General features: G+C 35.9%; 1 protein-coding gene across 2 annotated transcripts in view; it reads right to left on the minus strand.

The window, feature by feature from the left end:
• Positions 1 to 27,814, minus strand: part of LOC145681174 (uncharacterized) — a 396,630-nt gene that overhangs the window by 126,712 nt on the left and 242,104 nt on the right. The window contains exon 1 of one of the 2 annotated variants that reach the window (XM_081752647.1): positions 3,078 to 3,338. The exons of the other annotated variant lie outside the window; for it this stretch is intronic. The gene's annotated coding sequence lies outside the window, so the exon portion shown is untranslated. Of the gene's footprint in view, positions 1 to 3,077; positions 3,339 to 27,814 lie in introns of those variants that run through there. 2 annotated transcript variants of the gene reach the window in all.

Raw genomic sequence — 27,814 nt, forward strand, 5'->3', positions numbered from 1 at the left:
CCGAAAAACACGTTTTTCTGTCCACCACTAGTTCAGTGTCCCACATATGCTTCAGAGGTCAATGACTGAGAGTTCGCTGCTGAGATAATCAAAGAATTGATGGAATACTTAACCATACTGCAAAATCGTTCACGACCTCTAGAGACCCAGGGAAGTGTTGAACGATGTAATCAAGATATTGAAAATATGTTACATAGCTGGATTAAAGACGACAGAAGAAAAAGTTGGTCGATCGATTGTTATTTTCCTGAAGTCCATAACCACAGAATAAGAACTTGAGCAGCTACATAACCGCACAGATGCAGATAATATAACAATGGAGAACCTGGTCCCTCATATGATTTAGAACACCCAATTGAAGGAAATTAAGCAGATAAATTGATCTGTGCTGTTTGAGAAAAGGAAACCACTGGTGCCCATACCTGCAGCGTATACCTTCTTCCTGTACATACTATTTGCGGTGAACTTGCAGGAAACGACTGTGAGGGCTACGGATCCAAAATTATGTGTTCCATTTGTAAGAAAGAAGAAAACATAAGTAACGCACACAGAGGAGTAACACGAGTGGTAGAGAAAATGGTGGCAAGTACACAGAGACTGTTGCATAATATTACAATAGTAGTCTTGTAACTGTTGCTATACCAAAGAATGTGGACTTCTAATATGAAATCCATTATAGTAGAAGCAGTTGAGAATTCTTCAAGAGCATTGCCAGAACGAACATAAAATATATTTTTTTTAAATTTATATGAAATTGTATATTAAATTTACTTTATTAACTAATGACGTAATAACTGGTATTGTTATTGAATTAATATTGGTATTCATCAACATTATCTCCCTATGAGTTATGATTTCCGGGATCTCCTTAAATCTCCCGAAATGGATATCTCGGGAACGATAAGAGTGACGTGAAAAATTCCACTTCTTTCAGATATTTTTTGATGCTCTATGGAATGAAGAACTTAAAATTGAAAAATTCGCAAATAGTAGAAATATATACACACACATACACAGACAGAAAATTCAGTAACGAACTTTTTAAGTACACTGAAAAAGATGTAGATTTCATGAATGATGTTTATAGGATTGGTACCACTGTAAGAACAATTAGAAACTGGTTTCCTCGAAATGAATTTCTACTATGTAATTCTGCCATTCCCAGTGCTATATCCGAAAGAAGTATTTCACCAAGAGAAGCAGTCTCCGAGCTCTCACCATTCGGAGGTCAAGGTTTCAAAAAATGTTCTTGCTCGCTTGCAAAATCTCAATGCCGAACGAATACATGTGCCTGTTACAAAAACAGTGCCACTCCAAATGTCATTGGGGGCGCGGTGGCTCAGTGGTAAAGCGTTCACCTCCGGTGCTTGGAGTCACTGATTCGATCCCAGCTCGCGCCGTGTGGACTTTGTGGTGGACAAACACCATGCTAGTGGGTTTTCTCGGGGTTGTCCCGTTTCCTCCCACTTTCTTCATTCCACCATTTCATTCATTTCCACCACCATTTCATCACCGTCTCCTTTAGCCTCACCGGCATAACCGTGGGACGTAAAACTTTAAAGATTTCATTTCATTTTTCATTTTTCCAAATGTCATTGAAGCTGACCTTGTCCAAACAAATGATTTCACAATGTTTGTTATTTTTTACGTTTCCAAAGTAGCAGAAATTAGAAAATAAACAACGTGAGAAGTTTGAGAACTCTCATTAACATCAGATTATAAATTAAACAAGCAGGTTAACACAAGGAAGACACCCAACATTAACAAGAGTATATACTAGTTCGTGCATGATTAATAAAAAGAATAAAGTAATGACTAGCAAATGTATGAAAACTGAATATTAAAGTCATTTGAGTTCTGAAATGTATAAATGTTACTTTAATAAATAATAAATAATATTGACAGTATTTTAATAATAAACAGTAAATAAATGATAAACAATAATTTGATGCCAATTTCTAATCAGGCGTGTTCTTTTAGCCAGTTTACAAAGAACTTGTTCAAGTAGCCTTTTTGTTTGTGTGTGTGAAACATGGTGCATCCTTACAAACGGGCTAAAATTTATCAGTCTTATTACAAAGAGACTGATTGAAAGTTACATTCATTGTTTTACAAACGGTCGACGAATTTTACGAACACACTGCTGCACTCAACTTTCGATAAAATGCAGTGTAGCCAACTTTCGAGATAGTGTTGCCACCCCACAAGTAATTCAATTGTGAGATGATTAATCGATACGTGAGGCGTACCGGTTTTATGTGGGACATCCTATATATATATATATATATATATAGGGTGGTTCAAAAATCAGGGGAAAATATTTTTTTCCGAATTTCACCTGCGGAACCCGTAACGTTTATTACACGACTGAAAATATGTAACGCTGGTAAAATTTTAATTTTTTTACAATTTTTAACGTTGTGCAAGCTGATTGAAATTTTGAATACTATTGGTAGAACTATATACACATTGTTAGGCAAAAAAAATGAGTGTGTTCAGGGCTTTTTGCCACCACTATATATATGGCCGGATCCAGGATTTTCTGACGAGTGTGCACCAATAACTACCAAAAATAACCAATCACACTGAAACTCTACAAAGTGACATGTGACAATTCTTTACCCCTAAGAATGCTGATACATGGAATGGAGGGGGTATTTTAAAGAGGGCCGCGGGTGGCATACAGGAAAATGTGTTCTCCTCCTGGCTTATGTTTTTTTCTCTCTTCCCTACTTGAGAAATGTTATATTGTTTTGCTCGGTGAATTCTTTTCCTTCAACCTAGAGAAAATCAACTGAAACTATTGCTTTTGTACACTCCATTTTGTTTGAAGCCCGAAACGCAGCTTCTCATTATAGATAGTGTACATTTACAACGAAAGGGGGTACACCCCTAAATCCGGCCCTGTATTATATATTATTATATGCTATACCTTCATTTCCATTTATAACATTTTGTTAAATACGTCAAACTTCTTAAAAAAGCAAAGAAACATGTCAATACACGATGTCTTGTTACCAATAGTTTTGAGAGGGTTAAATCTGGCAGCTAAGTCTTTAATAAAATGTTGCACTTACCTCCAATATTCAAGATGAAAAACTTAATATTCATATAGTAAAACTTTATTTTATGCGATTAGTACGAGAAAGTTAATGTTCTTCTTTGCACAACTTTTTCGGAGATAATAAAGAAGGAAAAAAACACTATTCTATACCACACGGTATAAATGAAATTAATAAACACAACACACACCCACAAACATACATCTGGCAACAAAAGGAAGCAGTTGAAGAAGAAAGCAATAAGTCAATTAAGCAACCATTGCTGCAAGACTCTTGACTGATATTTTCTATCTACTATCACCAAGGTCCAGTGTACTGCACAACCTTTGACTTCTAAAACAGATATTTTCTTATGGTTGCTACATGTAATGGAAATTTATTCCGTCTTACGAAGAAAGTAGAATACGGGTTGTTTCATAGGTTTTTTTTTTCTTCTTTGCAAGTGTCTAATTTTTATTGATTTGTTTACTACCTACACAGTAAAAACAGTCTGTGTCTATTTAACATAATGGCTCCGCATTTCCCCAGTTGTGTTAAATTTTGGCACATACCTGGTGCTACACCGCGTTCATTATTTAAAAAAAAATAGTGTTAAAATGGTAGTCGTTAGATCAACAATCTGACATGATAAGGAGTTATTTTAGTAACACACAATTTTGTTATACAGCCACTTTTACAAAATTATTTCCTTTCTTATTAAACGGACATGACTCTTGTGAGGGATAATAAAATTGGGCATCCATTATTAGTAAGTGTATACGAAAGACGAAATATAGTCGGCAACGAGGAGAAACATAGTGAAGATAGGAACAACAGACAGCAGCACTTTTACTCATGTAAATGTTGACAGAAAATTCATATGCTCACAAAACTATTTTTACAGGAAATGTAATATGTTGTTTGTTACTCGGTATAAATGTCAAATATACCACGTGAAGCTTAACTCATAGCAGAAAACAAATACTAATGCAAATTCTGAATGTTGGTTACCAAATATTTATGATATTTTTGAATGGCAATGTGCACGCTTAAAATTACAGTATAATTGTGTCTATCTGATTCATATTATTTTGAGGTGGTTGTGATACCTATGCAAACTCATGTGAATGACTTGTTTTCAGAGGTCCAAAGAAACTGGAGATATTTTGGATCTACAAAACCACGCATCTAGAGAAGAAATAACTGCCCGTCGCGAGTGCTTAAAACGTATAGTGGCTATTGTGATCCATTTGAGTCGACAGAGATTGGCTTTCCGAGGCAACGATTAAGATAACAACAGTTTAAATAAAGAGAATTTCTTGAAAATATTCGAGTTGTTACGACGTTTTGATCCTTTTTCAAAGAATATGCAGCGCCAGGGAATACCACTTACTTATCCCCAGAAATTCAAAATGAATCTTGTGCTGCGGTGAGGAAATCATCAATGTCATTGTAAGTGAACTGAATGCCGCTGGGAAGTTCAGCGTTCAGCGTTATAGCTGATGAAAGGAGAGATATTAGTGTTTCTGAACGATTTAGTGTTTGCGTGAGATATGTGAAAAATTCTAAAACGGTAAAGCACTTTTTGAAATTTGATGTACATGCTGAATACATATCGAAAACAATTATCGAAACTTTGGCTTCTGTAGGTGTTAATGACTCAAAATGCATTGGGCAAGTTTACGATGGGGCGAGCGTTATAAGAAGCCACATAATGTGGCGTGCAAAAGTTATTTCGGAAGTCTCATCCCCTCGTACTGTATATCCATTGCTATGTGCACCAGTGAAATTTAATAATTGTAAAATTGCGTTCGTTCGAACAAACAAATACATTTTTGATTTATTGCAGACTTTGCATAATTATTTCTCTGTCTAAAAGCTTATAGACGATAAAGCAAGCTCAGACAGCGTTAGGTTTGGAGCAATCCAGTATACCTGGCTTTTCAGACATTCGTTAGGCTTCATATACCGGTATTTGTTCACTGAACGCTGTGAAAAAGAATTATGGAGCTATAATCTCTGTATTAGAGGGTAAGGATGCTAAGAAGACTACTGAAGCTGAGGGTATTTAGAACAAACTGAAATCATTCGCAACTGTTTCATGCTTGATTGTTTTTAGCAAGATTGTCGGAATTACTAGTGGCCTGAATAATTTTCTACAAGGAGAATATATTATCCTAGCAGACGCCCAGCTACCTATTTGTTCGGTTGTTGGAGCCATAAAAGAATCTAGAACAGAAGAAAATTCATTGCGTCTCCACACTGAAGCATTGGAGTTTGCCAAACAAAATAGTGTAGAATGTTTTAATCAACCAAAGAGCAGAGAAAAGCGAGATAATAGTAGTATGAAAGGTTTTCTGGTTTCCGTTAGTATTCCGAAGAGATACAGTATCGGGTAGTATTTCACTATCCAAAAGTACATGTTTCAGAATCCTAAGGTGCTCACGAAACAACTTTTATAGAGGGAGTTTGGCAATGGACATATAATTTGAAGTACTCACCAACTACCTCGATAAAAATTGTTGCGGAAGTACCGGAGGATTCTGAAACTTGGATATTTGGATAGGGCATATATTAGTTTCTAAGTGAAGTGTTGACCCGACTACGGTAGGTCCCATAGTTTTGGAGCTATGGACTTTTAAAGTTTATTTGTTTTATGTTTTCGGCAGCCTATAACTCCGAAAGGAAACATTTGTGCACCCAGGTTGGTCTATACTTTTTTTTTTGCGTCAGGAATCACCTCCCAAACGTCGTCGGTGTTGTTTTGAAACACCCTGGGTGTACAAATACTTCCTTTCGGAGTTATGGAATGGAATATGGTCCCCCAAACTCAGAATTCTGGCTACTTCCCTGACCGTCTGTATGTCAAATCGGTAACACCAGGCCTGTGTTAACCGTAACACCGGATCATTAGTGTTGAAATAACACGTTAAAGTAGTACTCATGCTGGGATCACTGGTCTGTGTTAACTACAGCACCGGATCATTGTTGTAAAAATAACACGTTAAAGTGGTACTCAAGCTGGAATCACTGGCCTGTGTTAACTAGAACACCGAATCCTTGATGTCTAAATAACACATTGAACTGCTATTCATGCGGGATCACTGGCCTATATTAACTACAACACCGGAATCTTTTAGTGTTGGGATAACACGCTGAAGTGGTACTCAGACTACGATCATTAGTAGTTGTTTAAAGTATACACATACTCATATTATGATCATTAGGAGTTGTTTTTACATTTTCGCTTTTTGCTGTGTAAAATTTGCATACAAATAATTGACTTTAATTAGATAATGCTAGAGACTTAAATGTCATGACGTATCGAAAATAGGAACAGTTGGAAAATAATAACTGTTGTATAGGGATAGGAAAATAAAATCAATGAAAATAAGAAGGAAGAACAAATAAAAGCTAAGAGAGGAAAGATTATAATAGACCGAAGTGAAGTTTTAGGAAGTTGGAAGGAAGAACAATATGAAAGTGGGAATGGATCGTACACTCTAGAGAAATTTTGGAATAAAACGAAATGAGAGTGTCAAAGGATTTATCGATATTAAGGGACGAGTTCCAGAAAATACTAAGTTAGATGAAGAATGGGAAAAGTCAATTAAGAATATATGGGGAAAAGGTAAAAAAGAAATGTTCTAAATTTGTAATGAAATGGGAGAGTGGCCAAACTATTTCTTAGAGACAGGAGTTAAACGATTGCTTAGATTGGATATATATAACTCTCACATCGCATTCAGGAGAGAAAAATGTTTACCGAACAAATGCGAGAAACTTGAAGGGGAAGTATGTATGTTACTGTTTTATGCGAGTAATGAGTGAAAAGTTGTTATGAAAAGGAAATGACATGTTGTTAGTTGATATATAAAATTTTTCGACCGGGTGAACTGGAACATAATATTAACATCTACCCTAACTCCCAAAACAGCTGTTTTTATGACTATCTAAACTTTTTTGAAAATGTTTCTCGTAGCAACCACTCCTTGCATCATAATTTTGTGCAATTCAACTAATAAAGAAAAGTCTCTGTTGGAGTTGAACTCAATACCTGGCGATTGGGAATTGTTTGATTTATAGTTTCTTTCCTACAACCCTGTCAAGTGTTTGTTATGTTTGATATTTTCAACAAACTTAAACAGTTTGCTAATGAATTCTCTCTCTCGTTCGCTCTCTCTCTCTCTCTCTCTCTCTCTCTCTCTCTCTGTGTGTGTGTGTGTGTGAGTTTGTGTCTGCGTTTGTTATTTGCGAATTTCGACAGAGCATCAAAAATTATCTGAGAAAGTGGTGGAATTTTTCGCGTCACTCTTACCTTCCCCGAGATATTGGGAGGAAGGAGGAAAACTGACGTTGTTGAGGTTAAAACTTCCTCAACCATCTTCAACAAGTTTTCCATTGTTCAAATGAAAGTGACTGATTTCATTCACTAGAGTTCCTGGTAGCCTGACTTTTACAAAATAGTGTGTCTGAGCGATGACCTTTATGGAGAAAAAGTCACTAAACACCTAAAAACGACATTCAGCATTTCAAAATACCATGAGATGTACTTCTCATCTGTAACTCCACATAGCGTTTAGTATAACATAAATATTGGTGGCTTGATAGTGGATACTTTTAGACTGAGGAACTCTTCTAAACACTTTGACCTGCCTTCTAGACACGTCTACAACTATGTCCTGCCAATAAACAACAAGAAAATGCATGACATAAATAAAACGTTCGTCTAGATACCTCAAGAAAAGAGGCTTTTTTTTTTTCTTTTGAGTTGAATAGCATCCTTGCCTATCACAACGGAAACCCGTTCTGATGACAAAGATGACGGATTAATTTCTAGTTACACAACTCACATATTATTCAGAAGTGTTTAACAACTACAGTTTCTTCCAATAAATGATATTAATCAATTTCATGGTCGTTTTCTTTAATCAATTCAATCCACAGTTCGTTTGAACAATGCATTTACTGCAGAAAGGAAACATGTCCAAAACACAAAACAGTGTTTCCTCTATCCCCTTACGTGATACACAAATTTTGCATGTGTATTTTAATCACGTATACTTCTATCATTAAAGGAAAAATACATGTTATGGTGGAAATATCATAAAGATAGTTTTATTCCACCTTATGCAGAGTCGTTTTGACATGAGACTAGTGTCATACTAAAGGCTTGACTACTGCAGCAAACATATGTTAGTAGGACTCTTTAGTATGGCACTAACCACACTTCAGAACGTCTCTGCATAAGGCCCATTCAGTTTTTTTGCCTCTCCTTTAAAATTACGAAATGTGGATATGTTTGCTTTCTGCAGTAAGCGGTTCATGTAAGATGATGGTGAACATTTTGGTTCCAAATAGTAACCGGTGGCCCTGGCCAACTGGCCACCGTTCCCAAAACAAGTTCGGATTTCGGGAGATTTAAAGAGCCATATCTCGGGAATCGTAAGTCATAGAGAAATGATATTTTATGAAATTTTTCAATGTTGAGCCTTCCATTTCGAGCATGTGTCTTCGTAAAACAACATATCATACAAGGTTTTAACAGAACTCTTAAACAAAGCATATGGAAAAAAAAAATAGCACAAAGGAAATTATAAATGGATAAATATATTACAAGAATTGTTTAGAACAATTGGTATGAAGCCTGTATAAGTTACTAAGAAAAGAATTCTTTTTAAGTTCATTCTGGCAATACTCTTGGAGCATTCCCAAATTATTATATTTTTCTATTGTAAACGGAAATAATAAACATGAATTAACACTTGCAATATTAAGATTAATATTAATCCCATCCCCACCCCCAAAAAAAGTAGCGAGTAATAGCTTTTTGATTTGGATTCAGGGTCCGAGGAACAGGGTTTCTCTAGGATTTTATTCCTCTACTGGAACCAGTAGCTATAGTTATAATACTTAGTTTGAGCATTGAACTTGAATAGTTTTGAAGTCTATCGTAGTTTCACACTGTGAAACTCATTTATTTCCAGAGGCGTCATTTCAGACTTCGCTGAGGGGAGCAAAAGCATCAAGGACATAAGACTTTCACGTTTTGTACTAGTATATTAGCAAACAATCGATTTATATATGTATTCCTCAAACTCTTGGAGAGGGCAATTGACCCCCTTCTACCCACCTAAATGACGCCCCTGTTTGTTTTCTTTCATTATTTATTGTGAGTTATTGACGTGAAATACAATAACATGAGACTGTATGTAGAAGTAAGGAAGTAAGCCACATTTAGTTTAAAAGTGTGTTAGTTTTGAAATAAATAAGAACTAACAGGATGAACAAAATGACTTTATTTATTTATTTATTTATTTTATTATTATTATTATTATTATTATTATTATTATTATTTGTAGTTTAACATCTTACGATTACACACCGAGGCTAAACAAGACACTGACGATCAGATGGATGATAATTGAATTAGATTGAATTGAAAGAAGTGAGCTTTAGGCGAAGGGTACTCTACAGCCTAGCCTAACAATCACATTAAAAGTACAGGAAATTTTTATTTATGAATATTGCAATAGTTTGTTTGGTAGAAAAAATAAAATGAAATCTTTGAGTTTTACGTCTCACGGTTATACCGTTTAGGCTAAAGGAGACGGTGATGATGAGAAATGAATGAAATGGTGGAATGAAGAAAATGGGAGGGAACGGAAGAACCCCGAGGAAGCCTACGCACACAGCATTTGTCCACCACAAAATTCATTTGGCACGATCTGGGATCGAACCAAGGACCCCAAGCGCCAGAGGTAAACTTTCTACCACTGAGCCACCGCAGCCCCCTTTTGTTTGCTAGAGTCTGAATTATAAGTCCGGGATTTGAACCCTACACCTTTTATTACAAAATAAAATCTTATATAAAAATTTACAAAGTTCTTATAAGTATTTCGAAATCTATAAAATGTATTTCCAGTGTGAAAAAGATCTTCGGCACACGTGTGGCCTCTGATTTGAAGGTTATTTAGCCCAGAGCGGCGTTAGACGGTAATTAAAGGACATCTTTGCTCATGGCAGCTTCCGGAGATATTGTAGTTAAGGATTACTCGTTTTGTTCATTTTAACCTCAGGATTAGGAATTAAAGGATATCTCCGCACTCCATAGCAGTTTTGGTAGACAGTTTAGGTTTACAAAAGTTCCTATTTTAATTATGAATTTAAAAAAAAAACAAAAAAAAAAAAAAAACTGTAATTTGCGAAGCCGCATATGTTCCGTATTATTAGTTTAATGTCACACACATATCTTTTATTTAAACATGAAAATTACTACCAAGTTTCTAATATATATTATTATACAAGCTTTTCCCTCATATCTATTTCATATATGAATACAAAACTTAGTACACTCATTTCCTAATCCCTATAATATGTTTAGAGATACATTTGGATTGTGTGCTTTTACCCGGGGCCACTCCAGAGGGGTCCAAAGTTGATGGTAGGGATTTCTGGAGGGAATTTTCCGGACATTCTCCCAATTTTTCCTGTTCAAATACTTATGGACCCCAATACATAGCACCTCTAGAAAGCTTGTTTCATGCTGAAGAGAATGAACTATAAACCATGGCTTTCCAATGAATAGTGTTGATGCAATAGCTATTTCACTGTGAGTCTACGATTTTCTTTATACTAACAGGATTAATGGGCGGTAGGGACTTACTCCGTTGTCCATTGCACCTTATTTTTTGTACGTGAACATATCTTTGTTGGATCAAAAGATCTAATATATTTCAGACAGAAATTTTCTTGTAGGCCTTATATCTGGAGAACTATACATAGTGTAGCCAAACCAAAACTACCATTTAACTCAGTATGATGTGCTTATTCCGTAAAATATACGAAATTTCGATTTAGTGTCCAATCAAAATTTTTGTGGCCCCTGATCCAAAAAATCCAATATATCCAAAATTCAATCAAATACAGTATTTTCTTGTACGCCTTATATCTGGAGAACTACATATAGTGCAGCGAAACCAAAACTACCACATAACTCAGAATGATGTCCTTATTCCGAAAAAAATACAAAATCTCGATTTAGGGGCCATTAAGAATTTTTGTGGTCCCTGATCAAAAAAATCCAATATATTTCATTCAACCAAACGTTTTATTGTACGCCTTATATCTGGAGAACTGCATATAGTGTATCCAAACCAAAACTACCACTTAACTCAGTTTGATGTGCTTATTCCGTAAAATATACGGAAACTCGATTTATCTAGAGGCCGTTCAAAAATTTTGTGGCTCCTGACCCGACATCTAATTATTGTCCAAGATCGCAACCTTTTGATCCATTTTTTGGATCATTCCTAAAATTCTTGTTATGTTTATCGATTAGACTAGGTTTGATTTGGATGTCCGATTGACATGTTCACGTCCTTTCCTTGTGAGTAGGGATGGTATCGAGACGAGACGAGACGAGACATTGTACAGTCTCGGCCTTGTCTGACCGAAGTGGTTCGGTTTCCATTATAATCATTAGCTCCATGTCTCCTTTAGGGGACACCCTAGCATAATTATGGGACGTTCAACTAAAACAAACCAAACCAAAAATCAACACAATGTGTATTACTAACTGTAAGTCCTTGAATAATTGCATATAGCTATATGGTATGGATCGAGTTTGAGGTGGTCGGTGGTCAAACTAAAACAAGTGAAATGTAACTTGGGTGTATTTAGAACTTTTAATTAAGCATGGTTTTGTGTACATCAGGCCTAAGGCTTAGGGGAACAACTAGTGTTACTGAAAAATTATCAGTTACTTTTAATTTCAGTTATAGTTTGCATTTACATGTATTGCTGGAACGAAAACTTTGACATTAACATTATAAATAGCCCAAAGACTATGAAAAACGTCGTCTTTTGAAACCATTCTTGCACCATAAAGCAAATTACGAGTTATTAAAATATTATGCAGCTTAGTTACGTTGTTTGCACTATACTTAGAATAATATTTAGCAATTTATTTAAGTTGGCAACGCTGCTTAAAATAATGGAACTGCAACTTGTTTTAATCAAAACAACCAAAAAGTATTGTTGTAATCTTATAGAAGCAAACTAAAACAACAATCATTATAAAAACTTAACACAAATGCGTTATTTTAAGCAATAAAACAATCACTATCCATGTGTTTGGTATCTCTGAAACGGTTTCAAATAACAATTCTTGTAAATGACATTATGATCACTTAAGTCTTTTGGAAGCATCTACATGATGAGACGTGATATGTCATCACGTTTTCGAAGTAAAGTCTTTAGAAAAAGTTAAATTTTTCATTTCTTGTAACTTTGCTCCTTCATTCATTTGAAATACATTATATCATGATCATAGTATTTGACACTAAGATACAAATGATGCACGTTGCACCGTCTATGCTATTTGAGTTATTAGAGATCTCCAAAATGTTGATGTTAGTGATACTGTATTGTCCTTTATCACACTGAATAATACATGTGGTATTGTGGTTTTATTTAATATCTAAATTAGAAATAGGTAATACCTTACATAGTGCAATTTGAGAAAATATAACTTTATTTTGCGTTGGTAACACTGCTTGTTTATATATAGGCGCGGATCCAAGGGAAGGGCTATAGGGATTATATCCCCCCTTAATGTTCAGGTATACACTGAATAAAATGAGCTTCAATCCTGCTTTACACTGGATAAATAGACAAAGTATGGTTTAGTCCCTCCCTTGATCATACCCTGGATCCGCGCCTGTATATATATATATATATATATATATATATATATATATATATATATATATATATATATATATATATATATATATATATACAGGGTGGCCCATTTTAATCTTTCCACGGAAATATCTCGAAAACGGTTGAACATAAATAAACTGAACAAAAACTCGAATAGGAAATACTATGGGGCAAATCGAATGATAATGTCATGGTGTCCCCCAGGGCCGCTCTTCAAGGGTGCCCGGGGCCCAACTATAAAATTTTAAATGGAAACATGCGGCGAGTGACACCTCGTTTGATAGATCTTTAAAAACTGAAAAGGAATGTGGCAAAATAGTTTTTTATATCGGTCACCGTTTTCAAAATGGCAGCCAAGATAATTATGTTACCTGTATCAGTTAATTGTCCAGTAGCACTAATATGAAAACAGTTGAACATAAATGAACCAAACAAAAGTTCAAATAGGAAAGCTATGGGGTACATCAAATGGTGTTGTCGCGGTGTCCCCAAGGGACGCCCTTCATGGGGGCCCAGGGCCCAACTTTAAAATTTTAAATGGAAACATGGGGCAAGTGATACCTCGTTCGATAGACCTTCAAAGACTAAACAAAGTTGTGACAATGAACAGAACAAAAAGTAAAACAGGATAATGACATAAAGCACGTCTGATGATGTCGTGGTGACCCCCAGGGCTGCTTTTCGTGGGGGCCCAGGGCCCAACTTCAAGATTGTCAATGGGGAAAACATAGGTCAAGTGATATCTCGTTCGATATATCTTTAAAAACTAAAAAGTGTTGTGGTAAAAGATTTTTCATATTGGTTACCGTATTCAAAATGGTAGCCAAGACATGGTGCCTGTATTAGATAAAACATTCAGTACCACTAATATGAAAACGGTTGGAGATAAATGATCAGGATAAAACTCGTATAGGAAATCGCAGACGGTATGTATCATTCCAACAGAGAAAAAGATTATTAAAGTATAAGTGAGATAATGCTAAAGAGGAAATCTAATTTTTAGAAAATTATCTTTCCGATCTCCCTCCGTAAGTGGGTGAAGCGGAAATGAATGGTAAAATCTCAAATGAGAACCTCACTTTTACTTGCAATAGGTATAGTTTGTCTGAAACACTTGGGTGTACAAGTGACTGGTACTGTAATGAAGTAATGAACCAATATTGTGCAGACGACTTTTGAGCAAAACCAACATTTGTACACGTTGTTCTAAAATTGCATTGTTCGACAAATTGGTTTCGCATTTCAGTTGATTCATTTTTGTACAAATCATTGCTTGCAATCAAAATGGAAAGTAATATTTAACAAGAATTTTACCTACTTTTTTTTTTTAAGACACCTAACTGTTATAAAATTGCATTTCAGATAATTTTGTTGTGTAGATACAATTTGCAAAAACTAAGGTTCTCATTTGCAATTTCTCCGTTTCTTCCCGTCCCGTTTCACCCACTTACGGAGGACGTTGTAACGATGATTTTCTAGGAACTAGATTTCCTCCTTTGCATAATGGCACTTTTACTCTAGGCACCTTCTCCTCTGTTGCAACATTTTCGAGTCCTGGAATGATAAATACCCTCTGTGATTTCCTATAGGAGTTTTATTTTGTTCATCCCTTATTATCTTCAACCGTTTTCATATTAGTGGTACTGGACGTCTCATCTGATACAGGCACCATGTCTTGGCGGCCATTTTGAAAACGGTGACTCATATGAACAATCTTTTGCCATAACGCTGTTTAGTGTATGAAGACCTATCGAACGAGGTATCACTTCACCTATATTTTCGATTAAAATTTCTAAGTTGAGCCTGGGCCCCCATGAAAGCAGACCCTGGGGGGCACCGCGACAATATCATTCGATTTGCCCCGTGGATTTAATATTTGAATTTTTGTTTGGTTCATTTATTTAACCGTTTTCATACTAGTGCTACTGGACCTTCATCTGATGCAGGTAACATATCTTGGGGGCTATTTTGAATACGGTGACCGAAATTAAAAATCTTTTGCCACATCGCTTTTTAGTTTTTAAAGACCTATCGAACGAGGTGTCACTCGACTCATGTTTCCGTTTAATATTTTGAAGTTGGGCCCCGGGCCCCCTTGAAGAGCGGCCCTGGAGGGCACCATGACATCGCCATTCGATCTGCCTCATGGCATTTCTTATTTTAGTTTTTGTTCAGTTTATTTATGTTCAACCGTTTTCGAGATATTTCCATAGAAAGATTAAAATGGGCCACCCTGTATATATATATATATATATATATATATATATATATATATATATATATATAGTGTTGTAAATAGAAAAAAAACGGTTCGTATTTTTTCAGAAATGTACGTTTTTTTTAGAAAAAAAAAACATTGCCTCTCGTTTTTTTTCTAAATTTCGTTTTTTTTCAAACAGTCATTTGTAATGTATCTTACGTCTATTTAAGTATGAAATATTTTTATGTAGGTGTGATCACCGTAAAATGCAACATAAATTAAATGCTAGATACTGATACTCTACAAATATTTTAAATTTACATGAATACCATACCTATTAACTATTCGGGTTTCAGCAGTTTTCATCAATATCAACTAAGAAATAAAAGTAGAAATGAAATTTTGTTTTTTCGTGAATGCAGGCCTTTAATAAGTACGAAAATAATGTCACGAACAGTATAAAATTCCAATAACTTGTCTAAAGGTAAAAACTAATAGGCCTACTAATTTGCCTAATAGTATTTTTCTAATTGTCATATATAAATAATTTGTCGACTAGATATTTATGATATGCAGAGCCGGCTCTACCATATATGCAGTGGCGTATTTACGATTTTGTTTCGGGAGGGGCTTTGCTAACTTTCGGGGGGATTTGCCTGAAAATGTGAAAATTCGCAAGATATTTCACATACTTTACTATAGTAAGTAAGATTTCGGGGGGGGGGGGCTTAAGCCCAGAAGCCCCTAAATACGCCACTGTATATATGCAACACGTGCATTTGCGAGGAACGGCAAGCTTGGATGGTCCGGCAAAATCTGTCATAAGTATATTATTTAAATTAAATATTTCTTGTTGGAAACAGACTTTATGATGATGGTAGTTACATTTACTAAGCTGACTTTCTATTTGAATACAACATTCATAAATTATGTTTAGGTTGCATTAGTTTAAGGCCACATGGACAATGCTAAAGCAAATGGTCGAATAAATCCGAGCACAAATTGCTTGATTTTTGTCAAATTCAAGAATTCAATTCTCGAATAGTAGTGAATATCTGTCCCATTTATTAAGTTATCACAGTTTTGATATGAAAGTAGTCTTGTTTTTGTCAGAAACAAGTTCCTTATCATTGAAGATAGAAACAAGTTTTTTTTAAAAAAAATGTTAGAAGATGTAGAAGAAAAATCAAGAAATCAAGATAAAAGAGCTAGTTGCACTGGAATTGCAAACTGATACATTGAGATTGAAGCTCGATAGTGAATTCTATAAAAAGGATTACCATCTTTCCTCTGCAGGTGTGTTTGCTTTATCTTTCACTATCTTAATAGATTAACATTTAAAGAAAAAAACACACAACGGAATTGCATTTTTAGTAAGTATTTAAGCCTTTCTGAGTGCGACTGCACTTACCCTCACCTTTGTTGTTCATGCTGGAGTAGCATACTTAAAATCATGACTTCTAAGATTTGTTCTTTTTGGAGAAAGGGGGAGGCGGCAAATTATGCCATTGCACGAGGCGACAAGTTGACTAGGACCTGAATATAGGATGACTCAATTTGAAGTAATGCAGGGTGTTTCAAAATTAATATTAGGGTTTTGAAACTTTGTAGTATCTATTACAATTAACTTGCAATTATAAATATTATATCAAATGAAAGAGCAACTCAAACAGTTTTGTACGTACGCATGTACATGCATTGTTTCTTCTGTCTGCCGTTAGAAAGAGCAAGTAGCAAAGATGGAGACTAGAGAGCAGAAAGCTTTTTGTGTTTTAATAAAGACTGAACCTGTACAATGCAACCGTCTGTGTGAAGAATATTAAGGAGACGCTTGCAACTACGTCTTTATTGTTTGCAGTTGCTACAGGTCTAAAGCCTACAGACTACGGTTTACGTGCCAATTTCGCAAGTGAAATATTCCTGCATAACAATGAAGATTTTCTGGATCGTGTCGTCTTCAGTGATAAATCGACCTTTCACCTAAGAGCTAGTGTGAACACTCATAATGTTTGCATCTGACCGTCAGAAAATCCTCAGGAGATGGTACAATTGAAACGAGACTCCCCTAAATTGAATGTGTTTTGTGCCATATGGCGGAAAGTTTATGGGCCTTTCTCGTCTATCGACTAGATGTGTAGCATGTGACGAATGAATCTCACATCGGACACTTGTAGCAAAGACTGTTTGAGGTGCTCTTTTACTTGATGCATTACTTATAATTGTACGTAAAGTGTAATAAGTACTACGAAGACTTAAAACCCCAAAATTTATTTTGAAACACCCTACATTTCTCACCAACAGTATTGGAACTAAGATGTAAAAAGGAGAGAAAATTTTCCTTATAAAGTTGTTGTTTAAAACGATATTATTATTAGTCGAGACTATAACTACAACAACAACACGAGTTAGTTGTCAAAAAAATGTAATCAAATCTATACTCGGTGGCCCAGGTGGCCAAAGTGGCACACACAGGTGTGTCACTTGTTTAATCCGCTCCAGGTGGACACTAATTAAGATATCGGGATATTATTCTTGCAAAATGTGGTTGGACTATAGTTTAACGTATTAATTTCTTTTTCTTCTGGTGTCGAATTTCCTTCTCAAATTTCACCCCAGTCAAAAATTCGAGAATTTTCTAATTTCGAATTTCCTTTATTTTTTTTTCCTGTAACTTCCTTCGTTGTAGAAAGACATCCTTAAGACTTGGCAGGTAAATACCTCGGATAGATACCTAATTGTTGACATCAATAGGACGGGCCTGCGCGCAGTGTTGCCAGTTAGGGAAATTAAAATTCTCCTATATTTGGGCAAAAAATTAGAAATTTTTGTTTATAAATCCGTACCTATACGTCCGAATGCAAGTCAACTTACGCCAATCGAACATTTGTCCTTACTTAACAAACGAAAGTACAGATCGTTACAATGGGGTAATTAGAGGGCGCACGTAAAATTCGTATTTAGGTTCTAGCCCTTGATTTTTATAGTTTTCCCTTACTTTTCTGTTTACCATAATATATTTTTGGTAATCAGAAGCTTTGTTTTCTAAATATCGCCATAATACTTGTAGGATATATTAGTGGTGTACCAATGTTTAATTTAAGATAGTTTGCGTCTGTCTGGTAGCAGTGTTGCCAGCTACAGAATATTTTAATTCTAGATTTTAGGGGGAAATTTTGGAAAAAATTATCTGTTTTGTCTCTATTATTTCCCTCTTGTTGTCTATATCGGACCAAACGTACCAGTATCTTGAAGTCTCGTCTTTGCTCTACACAACGCACTATAGAAATTTCAATAGGATAATTAGGGGAAGTACAGTTGAGGTTTACAGTGGACCTTGTTCTCTAATTGGAAAGATAACTGTGATTTTTTTAAAGGTAGAATGAGATATTTTTTATTGACATGCTTACTTTATTAGATATCGTCACAATACTTGTAGGATATATTAGAGGGATACCAAAGCTTATTTTAAGATAGTTTGTGTGTGTCTGATAGTAGTGTTGCTAGCTACAAAAAATTTTAATTTCAGATTTTAGGGGCAAATTATGGAAAAATGCCCTTTTTTATTTCTATTATTTCCTTCTTGTTGGCTACATTCGAACAAATGTACCAGTGTCTAACAGCCTTATTCTTAGCCTACACAGCGCACCATAAAAAGTTTTACTAGAATAATTAGGGGAAGTACAGTTGAGGTTTATAATAAACCATGTTCTGGAAATGGTAAGAAAACGGTGAATTTCTGAGGCAGAATGAGATTTTTTAAAAATTTCATGCTTACTTTGTTATATATCGCCATGATACTTGTAGGATATATTCTTAGAGCACTACGGTTTATTATCAGATAGTTTTCGTCTGTCTGATGGCAGCGTTTCCAGCCAAAACAATTAATTCCCGCTATTAGGTGAAAAATTCGGAAAATTTCCCTTTTCCCCTCTATTATTACCCTTTTACTGGCTACATTGAAACAAACGTACCACTACCTGAAAGCTTCCTCTTTTCCCTACAGAACGCACCATAAAAAGTTTCAAAAGGATAATTAGAGAAGCTGTACCCCGGCATATTTGATTTTTGCTTCTGAGGCAAAATTTCATGTGTATGACAGAATTTTTTCTTTCCCTCTTTGAATGGAAGCCAGCGACTTTAGGATTTCACTGTACCTTGTCAACACACCAAAGATTTGTTTAGGTGACTTGAACCCATATAGCAGCAGTGGTGCTAGATACAAAAAAATTTTGAATTTCGGTTAGGGAATTTTTTGTAAATTTTCACCCCTACATTACCCTCAATAATTTCCCACCCGTTGGCAAAACTGCAATACAACTTACACGAAAAAATAGCCACATCCATTTTCTTAAAAACAAGGCCTTAACCATATCAATCGAATGAACAGTTTTTGAGCAATAAGTCACTAACTGGAAATGTAGGAAAACGCCAAAAATGACCTGGGGTCGAAAAGAATAATCACACAATTTTGCTCGTATAGGTTCAAAGAAACAAACGATTTGTAAGTTACGAGGGCTTCGACTCAAGTTCTGTTGATTATTTCAATAATCTGCAACATAAATCAATAAATAATAGTTGCCAGAAAAAAAACAGACTTTTGAAAAAAACATGAAAAAGAACGATGTTTTTTATTGAAAAAGAACTTCACAGAAAAAAAAACGTTTTTTTACAACACTATATATATATATATATATATATATATATATATATATATATAGAGAGAGAGAGAGAGAGAGAGAGAGAGAGAGAGAGAGAGAGAGAGGAAGAGAGAGAGAGAGAGAGAGAAGATTATATACAACAGCAGTGGATTTTGTTTCGGGAGAGGCTTGAGGAACGGGTGTGTTGTACTTGCAATGCGAAAAATGATTTCAAATTTATTTCCGGAGGGGCTTGAGTCCGATACCGACCCCCTAAATACGCCACTGTGCAGGTACATCAGTCAACTGTTCCCATGTTATCTCATACAGCAACGAAACAAATTTTGAATAAAGGCAAAATAACTATCAATATTCGAGACGAGACCGAGACTTTCGAGACTGACCATGGTCTCGTCTTGGTCTCGTCTCGATTTATAGAGGTCTGACTCGGTCTCCGTCTCGTCTCGGCATGTAAAAGTCCGTCTCGTCTCGGTCTCGTCTCGGTATATAAAAGTCCGTCTCGGTCTCGGTACCATCCCTACTTGTGAGCAATAAGTGAATCAGTCAGCACTTCTTTTATATCTAGGGATTAGAGGACAAGCTGAAATTTAGCAGTATATGGACATAAAAAATAAATATAATAAGTGAGCTCCTTCGTGGCTAAGCGGTTAGTGTGTGCACCTTTGGCGTGAGAGATCCCGGTTCGATTCTCGGCGAGAGTTCACGTGGTTCGAATTCCACGTCAAGCTGTAGGTCTACGTCTCATATATTATTGATGCTGAAACGGACGCTTATCCCAAATTCAATTCAAATCAATCCAAAGTTATATTCAATATATCTACTAGTAAGACATATACCAATTATAGATCTGATTGGGCTAAACAAAATGATAGGTATCCTTATGCATAGTTTTATAGAAAACGAACGTTTTGTAAATCTAAAAATTGACGCCATCTATTAAGATAAAATCTATACCGAAGCGAAAACTCATCAAGTTTTTCATTATGACACTAGGAACAAGACAAGAAAACAATGTTGTTAATGATCTTAGCACAAAATTATTATTAAATTCTAAATTACAGTTTTGAGAATAAATTCCCATAACATCTAGAAAAACTTATATTTATGGCACTATAAATTACGTCGTTCGATATTTAGTCTGCTGCAATAGACTGTTTATTTATTTATGTACCATGTATATAAACAAGTAGCAAGGTCACGTGTACATCACATGAAGGAATTTATTTTGTATGGCGTGATATTTTCTCAATTAAAATTGAAACCAGAAGTGGCAATAAATATCTACCACTTCCTGTTTAAGTAGAAAAATTAGAGTGGAGATGGAGTATATTTCTGGATCACTTAGTTGATTACAGAAAATCGCTTCTCGCTATCTGTTAGGCAATAAAACCTAAAACCGGACCCTAGTAGCAGAGACAGCTTGCAAACCGCTTGCTGTAACCTTGAATTGCAAGTGGGCCAAGCTTGCATTCAGCTTGACTGGAAAACGTGCAAGCATGCCGCAAGCTGGATTCCAATAACGAAGTTACATGGAGGCAACCTTGCATTTAGAGTTCCATTCAAGCTTAACGCAAGCGTTTTACAAGTCAAGTCAATAGCCAATGACCGGCCAGTGACGCTCTGACGCACTGAAAAGGGTCTATAGCATCGCTTGCAAGTACAACAAAAGGCAGTTTGTATGAGAGCATGCGTTTCAAGTGCAAGCGTAGAAAGCCAAAAGCCAAGGCTACTAGGGAAAATGGTTGATTTCTACTATTTCCGGTTTGAATGCCGCTTCTAGAAACTCTCTAGATCCTGACCAAGTTTAGTGGTGATCCGTGAAGTAGTTTTCTTGAGATATTTTTACCTTCAGATGGATGGATACATGGACTAGGTATATATATATATATATATATATATATATATATATATATATATATATATATATATATATATATATATATATATATATATATAAGGGCGGATCCAAGGGGGGGCTAACAGGCTATAGCCCCTCCCCTTGACTCTCAGGTTTACACTGGATAAAATGGGCTTCAATTCTGCTTTACACCGGATAAAACGGCAAATTATGGCTTAGCCCCTCCCTTGATCATATCCTGGATCCGCCGCTGTATATATATATAAAGAGATTTCTAAACCAAACTCCTTACAAATACACCTTTACGTAGTAGGTAGTCAGTGACGAATCTAGCCCGGGGCCAGGGAGCCTAGGGCATCTAGTTTTATAAGCGACAAAAATAATTGAAAACTATTATTATATGTATTTTTATAGCTTATAGTAAGTGTTGTCTTTTATTCTTTATTGGAAAATTTTGGAAACATTAAATATACGTAGTTTCAGTTGCACTTTCTCCGTTATGGGGCGTTTACACTTGGTCGATTTACTCGCACGACTAAATCGACTCGCTGCATTTGCCACTAAATCGAAGCAACTAGGCCGAATCAGATCGATGGGTGTGTTCAATTATTTCAACCACAGAAAATAGAACGTCTTTCAATTCAGTTGCCAGTCGATTAGTCGCCTTCGATCAACAAGCGATTAAGTTGAAGTCCTGTTTACACGGTCGATTAAGTTGAAAGTGACGTCAATTCAACTGAATCGAACGCGAATCGACTAAGTGTAAACGCCCCATTATGCAATGTGTCAAGAGGTCGACAATGTCAACGTCCAACCTAGCCATGACCCAGGGGCGGATCCAGGACGGACTTCTGGGGGGGCGGTGGGTTGTAATACTGCTTCTTAGAGCTACTTTTAAGAGCTCCTAACTCTGGGATGGGTTTTATTTATATATAAAATAAGAAAGTTTCCTCTCCTGGGGACGTATCGGCCCGATCGCCCCCTTCTGATTCGCCACTGCCATGTCCAGTGGGAGAGAGAGTTAAGTTGAAAACTTCTGCACGACCCGTGAACAATTCTAAACTCATCATATACCTATCATAGTCTGGAGTTCTGGCTGCCCTCCACCCCAAGCTTTTAACTTCTAGATCCGCCACTGCAAATAGCAGTGGCGTATTTACGATTTTGTTTCGGGAGGGGCTTTGCTAACTTTCGGGAGGGGGGATTTGCCTGAAAATGTGAAAATTCTGCAAGATATTTCATATACTTTACTATAGTAAGTAAGATTTCGGGGGGGGGATTAAGCCCGGAAGCCCCCCTAAATACGCCACTGGCAAATAGTATCAATTGTTCATCTTATGCTAACGGTGACGCAATATTTCTAACAGCGAACCATACTTCTACCAGTGACGCATATACTGCCTGCAATTCTTGGTGATTTTTTTTTTTTTTTTTTTTTTTTTTTTTTAACTTTTAACTATGCGTGATATACATTGTTATGCTTTGTATTCAAGGACGTGAGAACTTAACTTTGGTCATTTTAACTCAAGCACTGTAATTAAATATAGAATTCCCTTCCATCATTCCTATAATCAACAACTGCTTCCTTTAATTCATTTCGACGGATGAAGGCGAACATATTAAGAAATCATTAGCGAGAAAAGTACCAAAGTAGAAGTAGACGGGGTAAGGGTGAGGGAGGCGGAAATTATTTGACGAACGTAACGATCATTTTGTGTGTTCTTCCGTTTATTATATATGATTCTCTTCCCGGCTAAAAAATCGATTCATCACGTCCAATCAACAGCATTTGAGGTCAGCTTTGTCAGTAGAACACCTGGACGGGCAAGCACGCTTCGAGTGGATCGTCTTTATCAAAACACTCTGACCGTAAGTGCATAAACATTCATATTATTACTTTCTTTCAAAATTTTGACAATAAAAAGAAATAGCTTTTATCTAATTAATCTTTAAAGATCTACTGTGTAGGCCTATATAAGTAATAATTTGTTAACAAACAGTTTAAGCATTATAAAAGAGCTTTTCTATTGGTAAATAAATGCGTATTTTATAATAAACGTTCACATGGAAGAACACACCTGCAATGTTTTCTTTCTATAGTGAATGCAGATGGCAACCAACATCTAACACAGAGAAAAAAGTTATCAAATATGCCTATGTTCATTAGACATTCCGTAATGTTCAAAGCGAAATGTAATTACTAGTTTTAAGTCTCCCGCGTATGGTTAAAACAACAGACGATTAATAAAGCAGAGCAGTGACGTAACTAATGGGGAGGGGCAAATGGGGCTTGTGCTCCGGGCGCCAGATTGGAGGGCGTAAAACTGTGCAAATATTTATTTTCACTATAAGGAGTTTTAGTATACTTAAGATCATAAAGAAAAATTTACTCAGAAACGTAACAGGATAACGACGACTCACCAACCTTAGGATCACATCCATAGAGCATAAGTTAGCTTCAAAACTATTTTTTGAAGACATTGTAAAAACTTTTGCATCCAAAAGAGCCCACAAAGTTAAATTTTAGTTCCAGCTTTTTGTGTTTTCATTTAACTTACATTGATTCAAGAGATTTACAAAATGTCAGAATATAATACTAGAGAAAACAGCTTGACTGTTTATCACAATTATATATTCTATTCTAATATGTGTTGATTCATTCTACACACATGGATATCCATAGCTAATCCCAAAACATTGTGATTTGCAGTCATTATGATAAGACTATAAGAGTAAGTCAAGTATGCTACTCTCAGATTATTTGGCAATGAAATACTAATTAGTTTGGTGTTTTGTCTTGTGCTAAAAGTTAATATACACTGGAATTTTGAAATGAAGCTTTACCACTTGAAGAAAAAATGGAATAGAAGAATTACTGTGTGATGCTAATATCAGATGTAGTCGGGAAGTGTTTTGATTCAGTTGATGAGGGAAGGAGGGCGCTGAGACGAGTTCTTGCCCCGGGTGACAACTAGCCTACTTGCATCGCTGAGCACAGGCGCCATTTAGAGAGGGTATTAGGGCAATTGACCCTTCTGAGTTTGAGTAAAAAGAATCATTAAGAATTTTCTCTGTGTTTAAAATATTTCTACATTTTTATGGACTCTCATTTCTTGAGACTTTACACTAACTCTCATGTATCTCATAGACTGATGTCTATCTATAATAAGTCACTGCAATTTTGGGAAAGGGGGAAACTACCGCCAATGTTTGAATTGATTTTTTATGTACAATTTATTTTGGTGTAGTATCAACCCTGAATTAATTGGTTACGAATGTTAGCAGATATCTGCTAAGATTTCTTCGGTTATTTTAATCAATTGTATACTAATGTGGATGTAGAGAAGAATGGAGAGAAAGAATTAGCTGGGTCGAGCGGGAAACGAACGAGAGGATATTCGAAATTGTGGCGGCCAAGAACAATTTTACATATTATTAAGAAGAGGAAGAGAAATTGATTGGGGCATTGGATAAGAAGGAAGTGTATCATGAGGGACGTGCTAATGAGTATGGTGGCAGGAAAGAGAGGGAGGGGGCGAAGGAGACTACAATTAATGGACGATATCAAAACAGAAAAATCGTGCGTGAAGACGAAGAGGTTAGCGGAAGACCGTGGAGCATGGAAGCTTCTCTTTTGCGGCAAGGGACCTGCCAATAATGACATTACCTGTGATGATGATGATGGTGATGTATACTAATGTATTAATTAGAAAACTCTGATGTCAGTGGAAAACCTTGCTCCTTCCTTACACAAAAATCTGAAATGACTCTGCTGAACGAAAATGAATGATTAAGAAACAGTTGCTGAAATGAGAATTGGGAGCAAACGGGAGAATTCAGAAGACATCAAAAAACATGAGGTTGTCCACCACAAATCCGTGTTACCTGGGATCGAATCAAGGACTCTCGCAACACATGTTAGCGTTTTACCACTTCTTTAGAAATTCCTGCTTAGTAGTTTTTCTAAGACTTTTGAGGATACTGGCCTCGATAGGGACACAGACACAGAAACATCAAAGTCAGTTAAAAACGCTCATGGTCCTCAGAGGGAAACCATCGTGCCCCATAAAAATTTCAACACGTTGTAGGTACTTGATTTTCATTTATGATTTTGCTACCAGTCTACTGAAACTGTAAATTCTCCGTAAACTATTTAATGTCCTCACTCTGGTCCATTCCGTTTTTTTTTTCATTCTTTACTGTACTAAGTTACACATAAACAGTATGTTTATAAATTCAGTGACCAAACTCCGGGAGGTGGTTCTTCATATTAAAAGGAAGAGAAACGTTCTAATAAACATACGCTTCCTTTCAGCCGGAGGCCTCGAGTCTATTGAAGAAACAGCAGTACTTTCTATCTTTCTTTTCTCATTATAACACAAAATAACATTTAATCACTGTATCCTGAAGAAAATGACACGAAAACCAAGAATCAAAGAAAAAAATGGTTACTCGATAGAAAATTTAAAAAATACAAATCTATGGACGCAGTGAGCTTTCTAGTTCCAACGAAATGGTTGTAGACCTTTAAAGAGTAATTTTCAACACCAAAAGTGTTGTAGTAAACATTTTAATAGCATTAGAAGTAAGTGTTCTGAAAATGTAGTAATTTGGTTTTACGAAACAATATTGCAGTTTCCTTTCATATTTAATAACACCACATGCTTGAGTATCTCCAATCACCCGACGGATACCATCTTCAAAGAAATACGAGGAGGACAAGAATAGTTACCAAGAGGACCCACACAACCTCTTCACAGGCTTTGCCTCCGAAACTGGCTATAAGAGAGGACGTCTAGAGGCAGAAGACACCTGTCTCCAGCTGATCACATCCTTTCTTTCTCTCCAAGCACTCTGGGCGGGAGAAATTTCGTAATTTTACCCCTATGCTGCATCAGGCAAGAGTTTCCTTACCAATCTCAACGTTGCACCGGGCATTAGATACTAATCCACCTCTGCGCTGAACCGGACAAAAAGTTCCTTATCAACAACCGCAAGACCTTCTCGGAGTTCTGGTCAGGAGGTCCATCTTATAGAGAAAGAATTATTAGAGATATTATTTGTTTGTAACTCAGTGTACAGAAAATATAAAGGCAATATTCAAGTTTTCTACTTCAAACACATTGACACGATATAACAAAAAGAAGGAAGTAGTTATGTGAATAATGAAGTTTTACCGCCTTTAACCTGTCATATCCCAAACAGTCGTTATACTAATATCTTTAATTTTGTGAACTGAACTTATATTATTCTAGGTTTAATAGAATACTTGAAGTTCACACTAATGTTTCGCAAAGGAGAACGAAAAGGCAAAGAATTTTTATACCAAAACCGGAAGGGTATTGCATCTGTTTCTTGATTTGTTATGCATTTTTCTTGTCTTCCAGTTTGAATTTAGGCAACCCACAACACATCCGGTAACATTTACAACTCACAAGCAGCACTGGATGGCATGCTAAGACAACTAAACGGACACCATGAATATTATGGGTTGTATAACTAATCCTTCCTGGGACCTGAAAATATGCCAGTTTGGAAAACAATGAACATAGCTTCTGACGGAATATAAAATTTATAAGCAGTGAATGCTGTGAAGGAATTTTTTAAATTGCCGAATCCACTGCAGGAAAGCAGAAGTGATACTTGAATAAGAAAGTTACAAAAAGCCAAAGAGTGAATATTTAGTTTTTTTTAAAAAAGAAAAAGCTGGCTTTTTATGATGAAAAACTCCATTTCCCCTAAAAATAAAAAGTCTTTTTTCATCTATGATAGGATAATAGTGTGTAGTACACGAAGCAACAGAGTACGAATTCTTGTGTGTAATATGCTAGACATTGATGGCGCTAAATGAAAGATATCTTAGAGTTTAATTGTTACGACGCGCTTAGTTGGCGTCGTTATATTCAAGACCACGGGTGTCTTTGGCGGGGGACGAGGGGGACACGTCTCCCCAATATTTTGAAGTACAAAATATTCAATATTTTATTCTAATTTAATTATTTACTAACGATAGAATAATATATAAATAATAATAATTATTATATTTATTTGGAACATAATATTCAGGCTGTGAAACGATTATGACAGAGTTCTTGATATACCTCAGGGGGTCCGTGAAGGTAAGCAGAAGGGTAAAATTGGAATCGAAGATAATAAACAGGTTGGACCAGGAAGTACCATTTAAATCAATTTCTTTGATGTCCCCCCAAAAAAATTTACATGCCAGAGACGCCAGTGTTCAAGAATACTAGTGTATTATGTGTACCGAGGGCAATAGTGTACAAGTGTTAACTGCATACAGAACTCATAACAACCTGTCATCATAGAGGAG

The sequence above is a fragment of the Thermobia domestica genome, chromosome 3 (assembly GCF_964235325.1).
Source record: "Thermobia domestica chromosome 3, izTheDome1.hap1.1, whole genome shotgun sequence".
Taxonomy (NCBI): Eukaryota; Metazoa; Arthropoda; class Insecta; order Zygentoma; family Lepismatidae; genus Thermobia; species Thermobia domestica.